Here is a 10355-nt window from a genome sequence, read left to right on the forward strand (position 1 = left end):
AAGTCCTACAACTCCCAGCTTCCCCCAGCCAGCCATGCAGGCTAAGTGATGCTGGCTGAGCGATGCTGGGAGTTGTAGGACTTTTTTTCTGTCTAAACATGCATAGGAATGAGCCCTAATTTGCTTTTAGGGCTGGGTGGTGGACTTAAGAGAGCTAAATACCTACTATTCAAATGTCTATCACTTGTGACAGGGAACACCATTGCAAACACTCCATACTAAAGATCTGTTTGCAACATAAATTGAAAGTGTGATGTTGTGGTTAGAGGGCTGGAGGTCCAGGCTATAGTCCCCACTTGGCCATGAAGCTCACTGGGAGACTTTGGGCCAATTATTGACTCTCAGCCTAAGTTACCTCACAAGGTTGTTGTAAGGAGGAGGACCCTGTAAGCCACCTTGGGTTCTTTGTAAGATGAAAAAGGGCAGGGAGAATGATGGTGATGATGATATAGAAATGAATTTAATACAAAATATTATCTAGCATAGAACATAACTTGATTAAGTTCATTAACTGAATGGAGTTAAGTTCTTAATTAAGTGTGTTCTGAATGAAGAGAGCTGGTATGGTTTTAGTGGGCAGGGTGCTAGATTTACACCAGGGAGACCTGGATTCAAATACTCCATTTAGCCATGAAACGCACCGGGTGACCCTGGCCAGGGTTGCAGAACTTCAGGCCCAGAGGCCAAATCCAGCCTGGCTGGGGTCCCAATCCAGCCCACCGTGGGGTCCCCAGTTGGCCATGCCCCTTCCCCCTGGCTCTGCAGCATTTCCCCATTGCTGCCTATCCTTTGGTGGTTTCTGAACTGGCGCAGTCTTTACCCCATTCAAAAAGGTTGAGATGCCTCTCCTAAGGCTTAGTTACTGGCAGGAAGAGCTTCAAGCTAAAATAGGTTGGGATTTTTGGTCCCACACCCACCATTGGAATGCAACCCCTGAGAGCTTCTCCAAAATGGTCCCTAGGTTGAAAGAGGTCCAAACCCCTGCCCTTGCTCAGTTACCATCTTCCATTTTCCAGAGCAGTATATATCACACTGAATCTACATAGCATTGTGATTCTGAGTCTGTGTCAGTCAGTGCAAGTTAGCCTGACTGACTGCAGCTGCACACCAGTACAGGGAGAGGACAGAAAAGTAGTTTTCTGGTTATTATTATTATGAGGTCCTTCTGTTCCTTTTGACTGAGATAACTTCTTAGGGTGTTTTCACTCTTCCTGCTGCTAAAGTAGCAATAACAGGAGGTGCACACAAGCCCCTTGATAATGATCCGGTTCTCTGACCTCAAGACTAGGCCATACTCTCTCAGAGCTTTCACCCAATACTACCTTTCTGCTCTCTTTCTCATTTCCCGAAGTCAAAGAGGCTAAAGTGGAAGAATTTATTAATGCTGTGTTCTTCACATTGTGTGAGCCTCAAAGGAAATGCCTCGGCTTCTTCCATTTCCCCACAAGTTGAGACATCTTTGCAATTCTTGCAAATACAATTTAGCAAGAGTAAACTGTGAAGAAAATCAACAAAATTTAGAGATTTAAGGGGGGCAGAAACCACAGAACAACCAAGGAAAAATTTCCAGGAGTCAAAATATATCAAAAGAAGCAAATATATTTATGGATAGTTTTTTAAAAAGCCCTCTTAGTGTAATTATTTTTGCAATTGCCTTTTGTCCTTAAACCCTTTAGCCTTGAGACTTGTCTCTTTGTTTGTTTCTTTGTTAACTTACCTAACAATAGTGCTTACCATATGGATAGATATAAGAAGTCAGGATCAAGTTTCTCTCCTTTGCTTATGAGTACCACTGTACATTTGCTATTCATTCCTTCTCAACTGTCAGGCAATTGAGGTAATTGAAGATGTGCTTCATCACAATCTCCATTGATGTTGAATGCACTGAGTGTAGGGGGAGACTAACAAACAGTTGTCTTTCTCATCATCAGGGGTGTTGACAATATTTCTCAGAGCTTAGTCAAGCCTAGGTGAGACAGCAGTGAGTGATCCAGCCAAGTTGTAATATTAGGCCAGGAATCAGCATGCAACATGCTTGGACACTTGCCAAAGTTGGGCTCCATCAAGGCCCAATGTTAGATTGACACCAATCCTGCCTCTCTGCTCCACACCAGGTGACTCAGAGCCACCATCTTAATTGCCCACAATGCTCTACACTGATGCTATATCAAGAGCATTGTGGAAATTCAAATGGGAGTTCCAAGCCACCCAGGCTACTGCCCACCTCTACAGTACTGTTTGGGCCCATTAACATAGGAGGGAGCCTACCAGAGGGCACTTTGTCAATGGACCCTTAAATCTGGAGCCACCGTGGTTAGGCTAATGAGGCCTGAATGTTAATCTACACAGACCATCCCATTCATATTTCTTTTTCTGTCTTGGAATACTGTTTCCAACTGTGGCAGTCTGTAGGGTGCTTTGATACCAGGGCCAGCCCTACCATTAGGCAAAGTGAGGCAGTCACCTCAGAAAGCAGATGCTTGGAGGTTGCAGCCAGCAAGGTGTTGGAGAAGAGAACTGTGTGTCACACAGCCTGCCATCTGTCCCCTAAGCTAGCCTGCTGCCTTCAGGTGTGGTGAACACTGTCCTATCATCAATGTTAAGGAAAGATTCAACTGCCAGTCCAATCAGCTTTTGTACAAGAAGTGGGAGAGGGATGACATCTTGTTCATTGCTTCAGGCAATGAAATATCTTGGGCTGGCCCTTGGTTTAATTACTTCTGTTAATGTAGCCTGAAATGCCACACCTGCCAAAATTATCCTTACCTTGCAGCTGTTAAAGGTGTAGTAGACCTTTTTGGGTCAGGAGTTGGCAACCTTTGTCTCCAGAGTAGAATTCTGTCTGCTTCACTGATGTATCAAAACCTTCAGCCGATGCCCTTCCTCTCTGCAGCTGGCTTCACCTTTGACCTCCTCCCAAAGGGAATGCTTGGTACTAATTGTGCCATGAAGGGTAGCTCATGAGAAAGTAGGGTGAAATGTACGCTTCCGGTAGGCCTTCAGCAAGCTCTCTGGAGAGCAGCAGTTTCTGGAGATATTGAAGCAGAACCAATTAACAGCTCTCAGATGGTCAGTCCACTGGCCTCGCAAAGGCAGCCTACTGACAAACCCATGGTCATCCTCTTCATTCTGAGCTCATCAGGGCAATATACAAACAGCTCTCAAATTGTGAGTCAGGTTTCTTATGGTGCACTTGACTGGGCAGCTCCTAGAGTGGACGTGACATAGTCCCCAAAAGTAGAAATTCATCACCCAAAAAGAAAACAAAAGAGCATACAGTTTTGCATAAATTTGCATATGCTAATGTATGTGTGTAAATGCCAATTTAGACAGAATTACTATAATTTAAATCCAATACATCCCACTGTCCCAAGGAAAACTGTGACCAGGTGAGCTGTGTGCCTGCTCAACCTGCTGCCCATGCAGGTGCTGACTAGAGATGGACGATGTCAAGGCCACTGCTCTGCCTCCCTTCTGATGGTTCTTTAAAACAAACATGGACCCTTAAATATTTGGAGCATATTTCTAAGATTTGTACAAAATTGGGCAATAAATGTGAAACTCTTATAACTTAAGTATTAATTTATTCACAATGTCCTGAATGTTGTTACTCCTTTCACTGCAAAATAGTGTATTAAAAAAAACAAAGGAAAAGAGTAGGACCTTTTGTTAACTAGATGTTATCTTCAAACTATGCAATTTTCACCATTTTATTATTCTGTTACATCTGATTATGGTCTTCCAGATTACTTTTTTGCATTATCTGTTGGTGCGATGAGGAGCATTTACTGCTTTGAGATGCCAAACAATGCCTACAGCACATTTACAGGGGAAATAACAATGAAATTCCTGTAAATGGCCATTTATGCATTTGTGGCCAGGGAGAAGTAGAAGTCATTGTTCATTATGTATTGTATTGTTATTTGTATAATTCCCCTAGGGATTGGTTTTTGAAAGAGATTCTTGAGAGAGTTTCTTTTCTGAACAGTAGGGAGAAAATGTGTTACTTATTGGGTGACAGAGATAGATATATTACATTTAAGTTTTCTTTGTTTGTCCTAGCAGCCCAACAGATAGATATACATTTATTATACAAAATGGGGTTCAATGTGCTGGGGATTATCTATGCTAAAATGTATCTCTCAGCTTGATTGTGCTGTGTGTCTGTGATGACCGATGGCTTTTGGCAAATAAATGTTACTGTCTGACTTGAGGATTGTCCCCTGACAGCGCTTGAAATAGAGGACTGTCCTCTGTCAAGTGGAACACCTCCCACTGTCACTTCCTGTCATGAAGAAGTGGCTGGATTCTTGTTGAAAGAGGAACCTGCTTTGCAGTATCCCACATCCATCTTGCTCCCTTACTGACTTCTTGGAAGCAATCCTTCAGCCAAATGACTGACAGCCACAGTTTCAGTGCCAGCACAGACTGGGTAACAGAACGATTACTTTGCTTCAGGTGGGATTAAGAGAGTTAAGTACCTCCTAGCCAGCCACTCAAATATGCACAGCATGTCACAGGGTCCAGTACTGCAATCTCTGAAATGTTAAAGTTTTGTTCATGGCATAAATGAAATTGAATTTAATATGAAAATGTGGTTCATGACCTGATCAACAGTTATTGATAGAGAGAGCCAATGTGGTGTCAAGGGGATGGAATGTTGGATTTAGAGCAATCCTGAGTTCAAATGACCACTCTGGCATGGATGTCACTGGGCAACCCCCAGGCCACTCCCCATCTCTCAGCCTAACTTACCTCACAGGGTTGCTGTAGAAATAAAATGGAATAATCCTGTGTAGGGTGCCCTGCCCTCTTTGAAGATGGGTACGATAAATGATCAGATTGTTGTTGTTGTTGTTCAGTTGTTCCGTCATGTCCGATTCTTCATGACCCCATGGACCATAGCACGCCAGGCCTTCCTGTCCTGCCCTCTCTCCCGGCGTGTGCTCAAGTCCATATTCATTGCATCGGTGATGCTATCTAGCCATCTCATCCTCTGCCGTCCCCTTCTCCTTTTGCCTTAATCTTTCCCAGCATCAGGGTCTTTTCCAGGGAGTTTTCGCATTAGGTGGCCAAAATATTTGAGCTTCAGCTTCAGTATCTGTCCTTCCAATGAGCACTCAGGGTTGATTTCCTTTAGGATTGACTGATTTGACCTCCTTGCAGTCCAGGGGACTCATTAGAGTCTTCTCCAGCACCACAGTTCGAAAGCATCGATTCTTCGGCGCTCAGCCTTCCTTACAGTCCAGCTCTCACAGCCATACGTTGCTACTGGGAAAACCATAGCTCTGATTATATGAACCTTTGTCGGCAAGGTGATGTCTCTGCTTCTTACTATGCTGTCTAGGTGTGCCATAGCTTTCCTCCCAAGGAGCAAGTGTCTTTTAATTTCATGGCTACAGTCACCGTCTGCAGTGATATTGGAGCCCAAGAAAATAACATTTGTCACTGCTTCCATTTCTTCCCCTTCTATATGCCAGGAAGTGATAGGGCCAGATGCCATGATCTTCATTTTTTTAATGTTGAGTTTCAAACCAGCTTTTGCACTCTCCACTTTCACCCTCAGCAAGAGGCTCTTTAGATCCTCTTTGCTTTCTGCCATTAGGGTGGTATCGTCTGCGTATCTGAGGTTGTTGATAATTCTCCCGGCAATCTTAATTCCAACCTGTGATTCATACAACCTGGCGTTTCTCATGATGTACTCTGCATATAAATTAAATAAGCAGGGCGACAATAAACAGCCTTGTCGTACTCCTTTCCCAAATTTGAACCAATCGGTTGTTCCATGTCCGGTTCTTACTGTTGCTTCTTGACCCTCGTACAGGTTTCTCAGGAGACAGGTAAGGTGGTCTGGTACTCCCATCTCTTTAAGAATTTGCCAGCGTTTGTTGTGATCCACACAATCAAAGGCTTTAGTGTAGTCAATGAAGTAGAAATAGACGTTTTTCTGGAATTCTCTTTCTTTCTCCATGATCCAGCGAATGTTGGCGATTTGATCTCTAGTTCCTCTGCCTCTTCGAAACCCAGCTTGTACTTCTGGTAGTTCTCGGTTCACATGCTGCTGAAGCCTAGCTTGTAGGATTTTGAGCATAACCTTGCTAGCATGTGAAATGAGCGCAATTGTACGGTAGTTTGAGAACTCTTTGGCATTGCCCTTCTTTGGAATTGGAATGTAAACTGACCTTTTCCAGCCTTGTGGCCATTGTTGAGTGTTCCAAATTTGTTGGCATATTGAGTGCAGCACTTTAACAGCATCATCTTTTAGGATTTTAAATAGCTCAGCTGGAATACTGTCATCTCCGCTAGCTTTGTTGGTAGTAATGCTTCCTAAGGCCCACTTGACTTCACTCTCTAGGATGTCCGGCTCAAGTTCGGTGACTACACTATCATGGCTATCAGGGACATTGAGATCTTTCCTGTATAGTTCTTCTGTGTATTCCTGCCACCTCTTCTTAATCTCATCTGCTTCTGTTAGGTCCCTGCCTTCTTTGTCCTTTATCTTGCCCATCTTTGCACAAAACGTTCCCTTGAGATCTCCGATTTTCTTGAAAGGATCTCTAGTCTTTCCCATTCTATTGTTTTCCTTGATTTCTTTGCATTGTTCATTTAAGAAGGCCTTCTTGTCTCTCCTTAATATTCTCTGGAAATCTGCATTCAGTTGGGTATATCTTCCCCTTTCTCCCTTGCTTTTCTAGGGATGTACAAATCCCTTCCCTGGTTCCGGTCTGGGCATCCGCTGGGGGGGGAGGTGCTCCGTCCCTCCCCCCAGAATCCTCGACAGGGCGGAGCCAATCTGGTCCCTCCCCCCAGAATCCTGCCCGGCCAGCTCTGCTCCACGGTGGTTCCATGGAGCAGCCGGCCAGGGCCGTCCGCAGCCAGACTTCTGGCAGTGGACGGGCTGCTGCGGACGCAAATGGCGGCCGCCGTAGCGGCCGCCATTTGCATCCTTCCAGGCTGCCATGATAGGCTACGTAAGTATCACGGCATGCCCCCCCAAAAAAACACGGCGTACGCAAATGGCGGCGGCTATGGCGGCTGCCATTTGCATTCCTTATTTTTCGCCATTTTATCCTACGTAAATATTTACGTAGGCAATTACAGCGAAAAAAAAGGGAACTGCAAATAGCGTAGTGGGTGCTATTTGTGTTTCTTTCCCTTTTTTTGCCGTAAAAGCCTACATAAATATTTACTTATGATAAAATGACGGGGGGGGGGGAGAACGCAAATAGCACCCACTATGCTATTTGTGGTTCCCTTTCTTTTCGCCGTAATTGCCTACGTAAATATTTACGTAGGATAAAACGGCAAAAAATAGGGAACGCAAATGGCGGCCGCCATAGCCGCCACCATTTGCGTATGCCGTGTTGTTGTTGTTTTTTCTTGACTTGCCGTGATAGGCTACGTAAATACTTACATAGCCTATCATGGCAAAGACCAGAATGCAAATGGCGGCTGTGGCAGCTGGTCGAAAGACCAGCCGCCGCCGCCAAAGCCGCCGCTGGAGCCGCCGTCGTCCGGAACATCCGCCCCAGGTAAGCCTCGTCCTGGGGGGAATCTGTGGGGGGGAGGGGAACAGGCCATTCCGCCACAGATTTCAGGGGGCTGAATGCCAGTGCATTCGGCCTCACTGAAATCCATGGCGGAATTCTCTGCCATCCCTATGCTTTTCACTTCCCTTCTTTCCTCAGCTACTTGTAAAGCCTCCTCAGACAGCCACTTTGCTTTCTTGCATTTCTTTTTCTTTGGGATGGATTGAGTTGCTGCCTCCTGAACAATGTTACGGACCTCCGTCCATAGTTCCTCAGGTACTCTGTCTATCAAGTCTAATCCCTTAAATCTATTCCTCACCTCCACTGTATATTCATCAGGGATATGATTTAGGTCATACCTGAACGGTTTAGTGGTTTTCAAAATCCTGCTCACAACTTGTCAAAAGCAGAGGCAACAGAGAAATGGGGCTGCAGAACAATTTGTTAAGTAACAATTTACATACACTTGAGAGGAAGAGTGGTGTAATGGTTACAGTGTCAGACTAGGACCAGGGAGACCCAGGTTCAAATCCTGACCCAGCCTTGAAATTCTCACTGAGTGATCTTGGGCCAGTCAGCATCCCTCAGCCTAACCTACCTCACAGGGTTGTTCTGAAGAGAATAATTGGTGGTATGGAGGAGCTTCCAAAGATTCTTGTGGGAGAGGTGTGATACAAATGTCAGAAATCAACAAATAAGCCCTGCTGGGATTCTTCTGACTGCTAGAAGAAAGTTAGGCTAGATTGGAGGCAACTGGACATGTTTTCAGAGATCTGAAAGGAGTTTAAAAGAAGGATGGCTCCTCATAGTATGTACACCTCCCACATTTGTTCAAGTATATACATTTTGTAGGGTTTTGTAAATTTAAAGTGCCCAACAGCCGAAGTTAAAGTATTGGTCTCAACTCTTAAAGAATTAAATGGTTTGGGCCCAAGTTACGTGAAGGGCCACCTTCTCCTGTACCACCCTGCCCACACTCTTGAGGTGATCAGCAGAGGCCCTTCTAACCTTCCCACCACCAAGGTTGGTTAGGATGATGAATACAAGGGAGAGGGCTTTTTCAGTGGTGGTCCCACACCTCTGGAATTGGCTTCCATCAGGGGTTCATCAGGTCCCTTCTTTACAGGCCTTCAGGACGCAGTCTGAAGACCCACCTGTTTTCACTGGCATTCCCATAGTCTGTGGGCTGCTGGTTTTTTGGTGTTACCTGTATTTAATAATGTTTTCATTGGATATATATTTATTGTTTTGAACTGTGTTTGCTTTCTATAGCCTTGTATTGTTTCTATCTTGTATGCTGCCTTGAGTGGGTTCTACCCTTAATGGCATCCTTAAAACCATTTAAAATACATTATATTAATTGTATTGCTTTAAAAATCCTGCTCGAGTAGAGATGATAGTGCCACAAGGGAAATTTGATCATATCCCATAGCCTCTCTCAGAACACTCTCAACTCTTGAGTAGGGTGATCATGTGCCCTGTTTTACAGAGGACAGTCTTCTGTTTGAAGGGCTGTCTGGTCCAACCCTGGTTTAAAAATAAAGGACCATCAGAAGGGAGAGCCAGCAAGGGCCTTGAAATTGCCCATCAACACTGAGGACCTGTAGACATGGTCACAGTCTTCCCAACTCTGGTGAGATGTATTGTATTTCTATTGAAATTAGAGTAATTCTTTCTGAAATTCCACCTATACATATGAATTAGCACATGTCAGTTGATCCTAGTTTTGTCCTTTTTTGCCCTCTTTTTGGGTGATGTACAAGGGACCACCCTACTCTTAAGCTCTTATCTGTCTCCAATTTGAATGCCAATGACTGAAGGAAAAGGTCTCACGAAAACATAGGTGAGACTACTGCTGAAGGTGCTTGTTTTCTCTGGAGGTGGGGAGGGAACAGAAACAAAAGCAGAAGAAAACCAGTCTCTCGCTCACTGTGAGAAGCTTTGGTCTTAAGCAGGGGTGAGCAATTTGTGGCCCTCCAGATGTTTGGATCTACAGTTCCCCTACTCCCTCACCATTGGCTATGCTGGCTAGGAGATGTAGGCCAAAACACCAGGAGTACCACAAATTGCCCACCCCTGCCAGGGCCAGCACCAAGGATAGGCATGGTTGGGCACCTGCCGAGGGCCCACACCCCAGCAGGGGTCCACAGACAAGAGTCCACTCGAGTTGCTCCTCCTCTTCACCCTTGCAACCTGCCTGTTCACCTGTCTCTCTCTCTGGTCCAGACAATGATGATGGTGAGCAGGAGAAGCAGGGGATGCCACTGTCTGCTTTGTCATGGGCTCTCTGCCTAAAAAGCCAGCAAGTGGTAGCAATTAGGAGAAATGATGAAGAGCAGTAGCAGCAAGGTGGGAGAGCGCCCATTGAGGATATCTTGCCCAAGGGCCCTCCAAAACCTGGAGCCGGCATTGCCTGCCTCAGAGGAAGTGTTGACTCAGTTAACCTACTATGGGATGTGCATCTAGTTCACACATCTCTACACACTGGGGATGTGCCTGCCAGCTAGTGGGAAAGGATGTGCAAGTCACACAGGCACACTCTTTTTAGCATTTCCCAAAAAGCTGTCCATAGAAGCTCTTCCACCCTCATTTCTAAATCCTGTCACATAGGCCTGGAACCAAAAGACTTTTCAGACCTGGTGAGATTATCCTCAAGGCAGCTCAGGGCTGCCTGTATCCAGGCAAGAGGCCAGTTTTGTGTTGCAAAGTGAGGCCTGAGCCACCTGGATCAGCATAAGGCTTATACTGGGGCTCAGACTGAAGCTGGTTGTGCCATCATTGATGCGAGCAAGTCTGCCACTGAAATGCTAGATTAGCCTCCCCTAA

This window comes from Heloderma suspectum, chromosome 7 (genome assembly GCF_057233095.1).
Source record: "Heloderma suspectum isolate Gila_16-S chromosome 7, 16-S_ref, whole genome shotgun sequence".
Lineage (NCBI taxonomy): Eukaryota > Metazoa > Chordata > Lepidosauria > Squamata > Helodermatidae > Heloderma > Heloderma suspectum.